The sequence below is a fragment of the Octopus sinensis genome, linkage group LG15 (genome assembly GCF_006345805.1).
Source record: "Octopus sinensis linkage group LG15, ASM634580v1, whole genome shotgun sequence".
Classification (NCBI taxonomy): Eukaryota; Metazoa; Mollusca; class Cephalopoda; order Octopoda; family Octopodidae; genus Octopus; species Octopus sinensis.
In genome coordinates this window covers 52,529,894-52,543,429 of record NC_043011.1, presented here as the reverse complement: position 1 = coordinate 52,543,429, position 13,536 = coordinate 52,529,894, and the positions used below count along the sequence as shown (strand labels likewise).

The window sequence follows — 13,536 nt, the reverse complement described above, 5'->3', positions numbered from 1 at the left end:
GAGAAAGAGAAGTCAAATAGAAAACAAAAAAGAGAGAGAAATAGGAGAAATGAGAAAGACATAGAGAATGGGAGAGAGAAAGAGAGAGAAGAAAAAGAAATGAGAAAGAGAAAGGGAAGCAAAAGACGAGAAAGAGAGAGAAACATTCTTTCCAATCTCAAAATAACATAGAAAGAAACTTTGGTTGAAGAATTTAATTGCTCCAAACCAAAAAGAACTGCTCAACATGCTCACAGTGCCAGATTTAAACCTAAGCTAAACAAGCTAAATATAGCTTAGTGCTTCATAATCCACAGGGGCCTTATAATAATTAAATGGTGTATATGTTATATAATTTTTGTGAGAGCTTCTAGTGTAATATTTTAACGAGGAGCTTCCAAGCTATATATAGGTTAGACTCAACTCATCAGTATATATATAGGGTATTGCATGTTCCTCAATGTATTTTAACATCCACTTTCCATGCCTGCATGGGTCAGATGGAATTCATTAAAATCAGATTTTCTATGGTTAGATGTCCTTCCTGTCAACAATCTTCACCTGCTTCCAAAGCAAAGAAATATTTACTCATTGTCAGATATGTTTCCATAGAAGATTGGAAACATGTTGTTGTTGTTGTTGGCATCCTTTTGTCTCAAAAGACAATGGAGTTGCGCATAAACTAATCCAGTCTAGTTTTTACACTTCATGTCCTCTCCATTTCCCTCCCCAGTTTTGCACAGGCCTCGGCTAGATGTAAGAAAATCCTGGGTAGCCCAATCGTCAGGATTCCTCTCTTGACCTTGCTGACGTAGTCCAAAGGAGTGCAGAGCATTACATTTGGCACCAGCTTGGTTGCAGGAGCTGCCAGAAGAGTGTTGAGTCGAACACTAAACTGCCTAAGGGGCTCCACACCGGATTTTTTTGAAGGTTGTCTCCTTTCCGTAACCCTGGATAGGGGCCCATACTAGGTACTGTCAGCCAGAGCCAGCTGAGCCTGGGACTCGCGCCAGGTAGGGTCGACACTCCATGAAGTAGTGAAGAAAATCGCTACCCACTACCTAGAAAATATGGAATGCTTCATGAATTTACGTGTCATCCTTGCGCAGGGGCCATGCTAATCTTCTCTGTATCATTCCAATTTTAGAATATGTACCACCGTAGCTAGTACATTGATAACATGAGACACTGCTTATTATGATAGGGACACTCATTCATAATTATCCCATGATATCAAAGTAAAGGGTTAATCAGAGTAAAATAGGAATCAAAGGGGTCCAATAAGTAAAAATTGGTTGAGAAATACTGATGGAATACAGAAAGAATATAGACAAATAACAACCTGTGTTTACAGGCTTTAGCATAACACTTCCAAAATATAACAATGTTGGTTTCATTAAGCACACAGGTTCAGATCAAAATTTTTACAAAGACAAATTCTAAAATGAAAGAACATAGATAAAATATATGGAAAGTAAAGCTTTACCCTTGAAGTAATCATGTCACTCAGAAACTGCATTTTTCATTCCACCTACAACAGTTGCCTTTTGTAAATTTATTTATTAATTTTTTTTTTTTTTTTGTTTTTATTTCTTCCCACACCTGCTCTAGCATGGTGTAAAAGTCGGTCTGATTGACATAGTGAACAAGTTTTCTTGTTTTCTCTTCATTTTTAGGATTAGAATAGTTTCACATATGTATGTAAAATTCCCAGCTTAAAGCCATCGTGTGACAGAATTGGAGCTTTTTGGGGTGGTTAGTGGTGGAACTGCTTTAGTTGATAAATGAAGGTTTTCTTTTTTGTTGAATTCAGCAAATAGTTTCTTATTGTTTAAACTCAGGTCAGTTCTGATAAAGCAGATCTATAACCATCTCGTCTATTTACACTTATATTTTGCCACATTATGCAATATCCCTTCTTTTCTAAGCCCTACCTACATCATTATCATTTTTGTTGTCATCATTATTATTTAATAACTACATTCCATATTTGTATGGGTCAGACAGAGTTTATTGAAGCAGATTTTCTACCTAGTGTCCAGAATATTTTTGCAGATTATTGGAAATGAATGACACTGCTTGGTATGACAGTGATGCTACAATGTCAAGACAAGGAGACATCAATATACAGACATTGGTACAAATACATATATACAAAACATCTATTTTCTAACTTCTCTTGTCTGACAATATATATATATATTAGGTTGGTGCATAATTATTGTGGCTTTTTTTCAATAAATTTTATTTAATAAAAACATCTTTAAATGATTATTCTGGAGCATATTCACCATCTGCTTCAATTTCTGCTTGGCGTTTTGTTTAAATTTTTGTTGAATAAAATTTATTGAAAAAAAGCCGCAATGATTATGCACCAACCGAATATATACACACACACACAAACAGTGGGCTTCTTTCAATTATCGTCCACCGGATTCACATACAAGGTTTTGGTCAACCCAGGGATATGATAGAAGACACTTGCCCAAGGTGCCACACAGTGGGACTGAAACTGAAACCATGTGGTTGAGAAGTGAATTTCTCAATCACACACCAAGAGATTTGCCAGCTATTTCTAACAGATCATGCAACTGCACAGAGATCTCATAGTTCCAGGTCAACCTTGAAGGAGCAGATTAATGATCAGAGACATTCCAACAATGACCACCTATCTTTATTCTAGGTACTGTATCTATGTCCACATCATCCAATCTTCCCTGTTATATGGTAAGAAGTATGCTTCTCAACCACATGGTTCCAGGTTCAGTTCCACTGCATGGCACCTTGGACAAATGTCTTTTACCCTGGGCCAACCAAAGCCTAGTGAGTGACTTTCGTAGAAGAACTGAAAGAAGCTTGTCTCACTCGCATGCGCGCACACACATGTGTGTGTGTGTGTGTATGTATGTGTGTGTGTCTCTAATGTATGTGTCTATGTTATGTGTGTGTCTGTGTTTGTTTCCCACCCAGCTTGACAAACGGTGCTGGTTTGTTTAGGCCTCCACAACTTAGAAACAAATAAAATAAACACCAGGCTTTAAAATAATTACTGCTGTCGATTCATGATTCGTTCGACTAAAAACTTTCGAGGCAGTGTCCGGTCATGGCTTCAGTCCAATGACTGAGAGATAGAAAGATAAACAAAACACGACAAGTTGGTCAAAACTGGTACATTTTTGATTATAAGGTCTACTTAACCAGCGCCGATCTTCTGGGCTAAAACTACAAAGAGAACGACACAGCAGTGTACATAATATAAGCGTGTCAGACCAGCGAAGTATTTAAGGTGTGTATAATAATTCTATGAAACAGGACATTATTATCTTATTATTCTCTTGCAGAACCCACCAGACCTCTACACCCAGCTGGATAAAATAACCTACATTGTAGCTGGTTTGTCGAGCAATTAGTCAAGCATCACATATGCTAACCCAAATAATTTTATGGGGGGTTAACAGCGTTGGTTAAACACAATAAAAATATTATACACCATTTATATGTATATATGTTGTTCGTTTATGTAGGTATCTATTTATGCGTGTAAGTATAAATGGAAAGAGGGATTTATGGTCTATAACTGTGTGAAATGCTTTGTCAACATAACTTGCTTTACTTTTACTATAGGAACACACACACACTAGTATATTTTTAAAGAATCACAGACACACTAACATATATATATACACAACATAAATACACATGTGTGTGTGTGTGTGAGATACACACATACATAATTTAAAACATTTATACCCGCGTAAAGCATATAAATAGACACACAGATAACACATTCATAATATATAATGTATATAGACCAGAACCACCTCCACTCTCTGAGGGAATTTTTCAAACACAAAAACATGGTTAAAAAGCTTACTTTGCTACCTTGAGGGTCTGGGACCAATCCCATTTTGCAGTACCTTCTACAAAACCTCAGGCTGACCTTATGCAAAAGCCTCACATGCACACACATACATAGTAGTTGACCTCCGTTGTTTGATAATGAGGATCCAGTTCAACCAACAGAATTGTCTCCGAATTAATGTGTAAGTAGCTAAGCATTCTATAGAAGTGAACCCGTAACATTTTAGTATTTAAACTGGCCATATCTGGTCCCTCACACCTAGTCTACAATGTCATTCTAAAATTAAATAATCACAACATTCAAAATTGTATGTATCACACATACAATTAATCTGATAGTTTTCTATATCAGTTTCTCTACCCAGTTTTACTCACAAGGTACAGTACCATGCAAAAGTCTTTGGTTACTTAAAAACTATTGTAAATTTCTACAAATTGCCAACTTATAAGTGGATGCTTCGCATTGCGTTTTTTACAGATGAAACATTGGCCCCGTTGTAGCCATTTCCATACTAATGATTTTGTAGTAGGGATTTTGAATGTGGGGTGAAAATGAGAGACGACCACCAAAAATGGCAGTGCAAAAGTTTTCAGCCACTTCACATAAACCAATCAAGATACAGTGTTATAAAACAGAAAAAATGTATATAATGAAAATATATTACATAATGTCTATTTCAACAAGTTACTGTACATTGTTAATATTTCGTGTGGCTTCCATTAGCTGGAGTAATTGCTTCAATGTGCCTGGGAAGCAATGTAAAGAAATCCCTCACTATTTTCACCACAGGTATGAGGTGCCATTGTGGATGAGCTTCCACAACTCTTCAAGATTGAGTGGATTCTTCTGACAAACTCTTCTCTTTAGTTCTATCCACGTTTGCTTGATGATATTTAAGTTAGGGCTCTGTGTTGGCCAATCTTTTAATATAGTAACACCTTCATCAGCCAGATTCTGTTGTGTTGCACACAATCTGTGGAATGGAGCTCTGCCATACTGAAAAATCTCACCTTCATCCAAGTTTGGTATCAAATTGTCCTTCAGCAACTGGGATGTATTTGGCACTGTTCAAGTTACTGTCAATTTTAACCAACTTTTTTGAACCATCACTTTTTATGTATCCCCAAAGCACCCGACTGTTACCCCGAAACTTCACTGTTTTCGTCGTGTAACGTGGGTCATTTCGCTTTCCTGGAGGCCTTCTGACAAATTCTCACTTATTAGAAAGTGAAATGACCCACATTACACAACAAAAACAGTGAAGTACTGTACAGATAGACCCAAGGCTACAGAAAATGATGTTTGTCCAAAATACCATGCAAAGCTAGTACCTCATGGTTGCAAAATGAACTTAATAAAGCATTTGGCCATACTGCACCTATATAGATATAAATTAAAATTCTGCTGGAAGGCATGACACATTACCAAATAGTTTGGGCTGCTTCCACATTCCACTCCTATATCCTGTGCAGTTTGAAAACAACTATCATATTGCTGGGCACGCTAGCAGGTAGAATTTGAGCCACGTTATATACTAATAAGAAATGCAATGCAAGAGTGGCTGTGTGGTAAGTAGCTTGCTTACTAACCACATGGTTCTGGGTTCAGTCCCACTGTGTGGCACCTTGGGCAAGTGTCTTCTACTATAGCCTTGGGCCGACCAAAGCCTTGTGAGTGGATTTGGTAGACGGAAACTGGAAGAAGCCCGTCATATATATGTATATGTACGTGTTTGAGTGTCTGTGTTTGTCCCTCCAACATCACTTGACAACTGATGCTGGTGTGCTTACGTTCCCGTAACTTAGCAGTTTGGCAAAACAGACCGATAGAATAAGTACTAGGCTTCCAAAGAATAAGTTCTGGGGTCGATTTGCTCGACCAAAGGCAGTGCTCCAGCATGGCCGCAGTCAAATGACTGAAACAAGTAAAAGAGTAAAGAGTATTTTTAAGCTTTATATAATATATACACATTTCAGCAAGCCAATGTGAGTACCATATTTTCCAGCATACAAGTTGACAGGTTATATATTGTAAACATTCAAACATCCTCACTATCTTTCCAAATCCTGCTGTGTTTCTCATGAAATGTTTGGTCCCCCCAAATCATCTTGGTGTATAAGTCAACCTACCATCTTTGGCTGTATATTTTGATCTGAAAAATTTGAATTGTATGCTGGGAAATGGAGAATATAAAGCTTAGAAATACCAATTATATTTTCTGTGTTTCTAAAGCACCAGGACTGGTCCATGTAAAATGCACCCAGCACACTCTGTAAAATGGTTGGCACCAGGAAGAGCATCCAACCATAGAAACGAAGTCAAATCAAACTGAAACCTGGTGCAGCTCTGGTTAAACTGTCCAACCCATGCCAGTATGGAAAAGATCTTAAATGATGATGATGATGATATATATAAAACCCTTTCTACTATAGGCACAAGGGTTGAAATTTGGAGAGAGGGGTTAAATTGATTACATCGACCCCAGTCTTTTACTGGTACTTAATTTATTGACTCCGAAAGAATGAAAGGCAAAGATGACCTTGGCGGAATTTGAACTCAGAATGCAATGGCAGACGAAATACCGCTAAGCATTTTGACCATAAAAGTGGTTGGTCAGCAATCAAATTAAGGTAGTATCAGATAAAAAGGCCTCTTAACTCATTGCAGATGGAAAGGAGTCCTGACCGCATTGAAACACTGTGTGTCTAAGCAGTGTGATGTCTCACTCTGTGTGGCACAGTGTTTTCAGATACACCACATTGAGAAGAATCTGTAAATACACTGTAAAATTCCTTGTATGAAAAATTATGTAGTTACTGGACAGCCTAATACTGGTACACAGCACAGACTGTCAGTACTAAATCTGCCTGCAAGGGGTCAAGTGATGCCATGGACAAGACAACTTCTGCAGTGTTGGTGCCATGACAAAATACACCTTGTACAGCGTAAAGTGGTTGATGATAAGATTAGCATCCAGCCAAGATGTGATTCCTGACACAACTAGGAGGACTATAACTTTGGTAAAAAACTGGTTCAATCTGTGATGACCCACCCATGCCATCATACCAGCATAAAAAAGTGGGCATAAAAGGATGATGATAATGATGATGATGACACATTGGTAAATGTAATTCTAAATATACATTAAGACTGGAAGATCACAGGTAGAATGTCTGCTCAATGAGCAAATTTTCAAATTTTCTGAGTTTTGTTTTGATTCCTGGTTGGCAAAGCAGGAAAGTCTGTCTCAAATTCCATCATACCACGTGAAAAAAAAAAAAGACACATTAAGACAGTGTAGTCCTGTATGTTTAGAGACAGGTTGGTCAAGTCTAGAATGCTTTTGATCATAGGTCTTCTTGTATAATATGGATTAAAAAAACACCAGCCCTCCAAGGGCTAGAAATAACAGGTAGATTTCCTTCTGTTCACATCCTCTCATGTTTAAAAATGAATGGGACACAGGCCATTTTAATTGGCACTGACCTGGGTCAATCTGTTTTCTTCTACAGCCCAAGAATTTGATGTGACACATTCACACAAATTTTATTCAAACTGAAGCAATGAGAAAGAGAGCATCACAAACCACAAAAATATCAAATTAAGTAATAAGCAAATTAACTGGTGTGATGATGATAAAAAAAAGTCATTATGAATAGGCAGATAATTTTTTTCTTAAATACCATAAAATTCCATTTATAAATATACATAGAAGGCATTTTTCTTTCTTCTATGTTTTTATACTAATATCATGATTAAAATTAGGGATGGGTTTTAGTGTATATTTCAGAGGCAGACATGTCAGACAAGTGATTTGATCCGAGCCAGTGTGTTTGAAGCTAAAACAATTATAGTACAAGTTCTCAACATGACCCTTGAGGGTCCATATAAGATTTTATTGCTCAAGTTTTGGGGCAATAAATTGGTTTTACATGTACAATTCACAAAACATTTTAACAATTTTTTGATACAATCCCTAATAATATTTAATTACAAAAATATAATGGGATTTTTTCAAAACATGGAAAGGCTTTGAGGGTCCTTCCATGTAAAATAGGAATCAAAGGGATCTATAGGTAAAAACTGGTTGAGAAACACTGGACACGTTGGTCTCAAATTTTGGAACAAAGCCAGCAATTTCAGGGGAAGGTCTAAGTTGATTACATCAACCCCAGTGCTCAACTAGTATTGGGTCATCCCATAAATAAAGTGGTTTTTTCAATTGCATGAACTAAAAATCAGAGGGGAACGGGATAAACTACCTGCATCAACTTGCTATAAAAGCAGGTATTAATTTTACGTTGTCCTTATTCTTAGTGCAAGTTTTGAAGAGTGCAATTCGATTTTAACAGTTACATTTTCAAAGCTATAATGGAAGTGACAAAGGAGCATCTTTGACATATTTTGCTTTATGAGTTCAATAAAGGCAACAATGCAACAGAAAGTGCAAGGAATATTAATGCAGTATATGGGGATTGGACAATAAGCGTAAGCTAGTGTCAACGGGGTTCCAGAAATTCTGAGCCAGAGACTACAGCCTATAAGATGAGTCTCGTCCTGGAAGATCAGTAGAGCTTGACAAGGATGTCCTGCAAACCCTGGTGGAACAAAATCCCATTGTAACTGTTGAGGAACTAGCAGAGAAACTTTTCAGTCATTTAATATGCCGAGATGCAGTGAAATCATGTCAGTGACCAAGTCAGGTCACAGTTCATGAGATGAGAAATTTGACACCAAATAATAAATATTTAACTGAAGTTAACAGCCTTTGTATGTTTTTGAATGGCTAATATATGCTTTCCACACTGCAATCGTTTATATCCAGGGCTGGATTAACCCTTTTGTTACCATATTTCTGTTGAGATGTTCTGTGTTTCTTTCAATTAATTTTAAATATAGCCAAGAATTTAGTAAAATAACTTAATAAAGTTTGGTCAAATATTTTAATTCAGAACTTTTGAAAACAAGACATTTGTACTACAGAGCCAGAGGTGGTTTCAGCTGGATTGGTATCAAAAGGGTTAAAGACACATAGAGGCCCTAAGAACTTAAGATTTTAGTGTCCCTAGATATATGTAATTCAAAATATAAACAATACTAAACCATAAAATTAATTTTTATTTTTCAAAATGAAACAAAACAGTAAGCTAGAAAAAGGGAACGCAGTGTAAATAATGGACAGAGTCAAAACTATTGAAAAGGTTGCAAGACGCAACGAAAATTTTAGGAAAATAAAAATAAGAAAAAAAAGTGGAAATTTTACTGGTGTGTGTGTTATATTATAAGGCACAAAAAGAAAATGACTCTCCCCAGACACAACAGAGTAAGATAGAAAAATAATGTTTATTTTTGTATAGTCTAATTTTATTTATATCCTCACTATGACACCATGAACACTTCAAAATTATATTTCCAATCATTTAAATATTGTTTTAGCAAGTTCCAAATGATTTCTTTTGTACTGTAAACCATTAACCATTTCTGTGGTGCCCCCTCCTTCCCTTGATGGCTGAAGTATATGTTTATTTTGCATAATGGTTAATCCAGCACTGCAGCCACCCTCTTTTATCAACAATTTTTGCCTCAGACCACCTCTGGACCTATGATAAAAGCATCCAGTTCAAAGTGATCTAAATTAAAACCTGCCATCGGGATTCAGGGTTAATTTATATTCCAAACACCATTTTAATAATGGCCAAATTATTTTATTAAATTCTTCATTATTTACAAAATTAATTGACTTAAAGGCAGCATATTTCAATAGAAAATATGGTAACAAAAAGGTTCAGAAATAAACAACAATAAACTTAATTGCATTTTTAGATTATCATTTTTAAATTATATATTATTTTATATAATAATGAAATATTAAAAAAAACTAACTATTGCTTTCAGTTTCTTCTATTCCAACAAGCTGTGGTGCACCTGCTCACTGCATACAATAAGCTCATTAACATTATTACTACTATTACATTGGATTATAGTAGATTATCTATTTTCATTGAAGGTGTACAATTCTGTGTTATATGTATGTTTGTGTTTTGCATTTTGAGACAACTGAAGCCTTCAAACCAAGATGTATTTAATAAATGGTACTATATTCATGACTATTATGGTACTATTATCATTTAATATCCACTTTTCATGCTGGCATAGATCAGACGGAATTTATTGAAGCATATTTTCTATGGTCGGATGCCCTTCTTGTCATCAATCTACTCTTGTTTCTAAGCAAAGTAATATTTTCCCATTGCTAGGCATCTTTTTTTTTATAGAAAATTGTGTAAATGAACACTCTAGCTTGTACGATGATAACGCTCTTTTACAACCATCATACGATGCCTAGGAAAGGGAAGACATACATATACATATTATAATGGGCTTCTTTCAGTTTCCATCTACCTAACCCACTCACAAGACTTTGGTTGGTTTGACACTATAACAGAAAACACTTGCCTAAGATGCCACTCAGTGGGACCCAACCCAAGACCACATGGTTAGGAAATTGAAAGGAGAAAGAGAGAGTATACATATATAATGTGAGAGAGAGAGAGAGAGAGAGAGAGAAAATGATGGTTTTCTTTTCATTTCTGTCTGTGAAATCCACTTATTACGCTTTGGTTGGCACAGGCCTATAGTAGAGAACACTTTGCCCAAAGTGCCTTGCAGTGAGACTGAACTGGCACCATGTGGTTCGGAAGCAAACTTCTCACCACACAGCCACGCCTGCACCTACTTGTTTATATTTTAAAGACATATCTCTTGTTCTATCTTATTCAATATGTCATAGGTTTCTTTTCTTTGTTTTGTTACTATCTCTAGCACATTGAATGGTCATATAAGAAGATCCTTTGTTTGTCTAGTCCTGTTGTTGTGGAGCTTCAGGTTAGCCCTGATTGTGAAGACTAATAATTAATAGTAAGCAAAGGTATTTCAGTCTTAATCATGCAATGCTCATTTGTGTATCTAGGACAACATTATTTAATAGTGTGTCCTACCTTTTAGTGCAGTGGATGTGTGGACTGAATCTGATGCCAGCTGGTTGGGAAGCAAACTTCATGACCTCACACTTGTGCTTACACCCACCATGTGCGGATATATGCATGCATGTGTATCTCTGTGTGTGCATGTGTGTGTGTTGTGTGTGTGAGTGTAATATATATATTCTTTTACTTGTTTCAGTCATTTGACTGTGGCTATGTCGGAGCACCACCACGAAGGGTTTTAGGTGAACAAATTAACCCCACGACCCATTCTTTGTAAGCCTAGTACTTATTCTATTGGTCACTTTTGCTGAACTGCTAAGTTACGGGGACATAAGCACACCAACATTGGTAGTCAAGTGTGGAGGGGGGGAACTCAGCCACAAAGACAACCATAAATATATATATATATATATATATATATATATATATACACATATATATATAGAATAAGATATAAGCAGAATAGAAGAAGAGAGAAGCAAAAAGAATAGAAGAATAAGCTATAAGCAGAGAAAAGAAGAAGACGAAGAAGAAGAGAAGAATAAGAAGAAGAAGAAGAAGAAGAAGAAGAAGATAATAAGAAGAAGAAGAAGAAGAAGAAGAAGAAGAGAAGAAGAAGAAGAAGAAGAAGAGAAGAAGAAGAAGAAGAAGAAGAAGAAGAAGAGAAGAAGAAGAAGAAGAGAAGAAGAAGAAGAAGAAGAAGAAGAAGAAGAAGAAGAAGAAGAAGAAGAAGAAGAAGAAGCATAGGTTGGATGCTTCAACAGGATCTGAAAGTTCCAAGGAGTATATATAATATATATATATACACCTAAAAAATGGATCTACAAATTCAATATCCCTACATATCTTGCATTTATTTTCTTTCCTCCACCTCACTCTCTATTTTGTATCCCATCTAAACTAACTACTACTTAACCATCCTCTCACATCATCTCCAATGAAGGGATATAATTAATAAATATCCTAGAAACAGCTGTAAGACCTATCTATAAATGCTCTAATATCTACACAGCCTTGGGTTTTTTTATCTCATTATGCAAACAATTCTTATATACACACGCTAACATAGAACCAAAGTTGAACCCCTTATTTACAAAATTACAGAACCTGGAACTTAACTATGGTCTGTCAGCTAAGAGAGCAAAGATAATGTTATAATAATAATAATAAAAAACCCTGGGTAACTGTAATTAGCAAGAATTGCGGTTTCATTATATTATATATATGCTTATGTTTCACGGTACATCTCACCTTGGCTCACTGAAAGTTTTGTGTGGCCCACTTCTGTAATATGCAGCCGGTCCTGTGCATAATCAACACAACAACACAACAACAACACTACCCAATATATTTGATGTTATATAATATGTGTATCAAATATATGATCTTCCTGTGATTTCAGCAACACAGGAAGTATGCGTAAAGCAGGGTGGGATGGGCAAGGTTGCAATAGAATTTTAAATTATAGCAGTTAAAACCCAATATGCTCCATTTCCTTTTAGAAAGGCATGCATGTCTCAATGCAGCATTTGCCTTTAAAAACAAAAATGAAAATTATAATAAAGGGATATAGAGTCTTTGTGAACACCAATTAGAGAGAGTGTGATCCTTGATATTTAATAATAATAATGATGATAATGATGATGATGATGATAACAACAACAACAATAATAATGAGAAGAAGAAGAAGAAGAAGAAGAAAAGAAGATGAAAAAAAGAAGAAGAAGAAGAAGATCATCATCATCGTCATCATCTTTTAACATTTGTCTTCCATGTTGGCATGGGTTGGATGCTTCAACAGGATCTAACAGGTCCAAGGAGTACATCATGCTCCAATGTCTACTTCGGCAAGGTTTCAATGGCTGGATGCCCTTCCTAACAACAACCACTTTACAGAGTGTATTGGGTCTTTCTTTTTTTTTCATGGCACCAACATAAATGATGTTACTAGGCAGTGTGACATCCCTAGTGCTGGTACCATGCAAAAAAAAAAATTTCTTTTAAATAAAATACTAAATTACGGAAAATATAAAGAGTAGGTGTGAGTGTATATATGTGTGTATGCATGTGTGTGTAACAGTGCACATATCAATGTGTCAGTCATTAAAACTGCAGCCATGCTGGAGCACTGCCTTGAAGAATTTTTAGTCAAATGAACCTACCCCAGTACCTTTTTTTTAAAGTCTGGTACTTATTCTATTGGCCTCTTTCGTCAACAGCCATCCAAATATATAACGTTTTGAGGATACTGTAATATTTTGATGTCTATTATAACCAAAAGTCCCAAACTCAACTACCCTGACCCATGTTCTTGTATCATCATCATCATCATCACCATTGTCATCATCATCATAGCTATCAGATCACTCAGTCAAATGTAATATCTATTATTCACGTTATTTTGAATTAATCATGCACTATCTTGTAGCTTCGAGATTTCAATGATGTGACTGTTTATTTTCTGAAATGACATTGTAGGGTAGGTTTGAGAGGTATGACCTGGCCAGTTTAAATAGCAAAATGTTCTCTTTTCCGAGCCTGCATGGATTAGACAGAATTCAGAGAGACAGATTTCCTACAGCTGGTTGCTCTTCTATTTCCAGGCAACAGTTTCCCCATGACTGCATATATTTTCATGGAAGATTGGAAATGAATGACATTACTTGCATGATGGTAACAGTTAGTCACAGGTATCACACAATGTCTTCC

General features: G+C 36.1%; 1 protein-coding gene and 1 non-coding gene across 4 annotated transcripts in view; both read right to left on the bottom strand.

The window, feature by feature from the left end:
* The window catches only part of LOC115219649 (LIM and senescent cell antigen-like-containing domain protein 1), a 99,369-nt gene that overhangs the window by 34,960 nt on the left and 50,873 nt on the right, over positions 1–13,536 (bottom strand). The gene's annotated exons all lie outside the window — the stretch shown is intronic.
* Positions 1,044–1,150, bottom strand: LOC115220051. Its single transcript, XR_003882436.1, has one exon. It is a non-coding gene; the product is annotated as a U6 spliceosomal RNA (small nuclear RNA).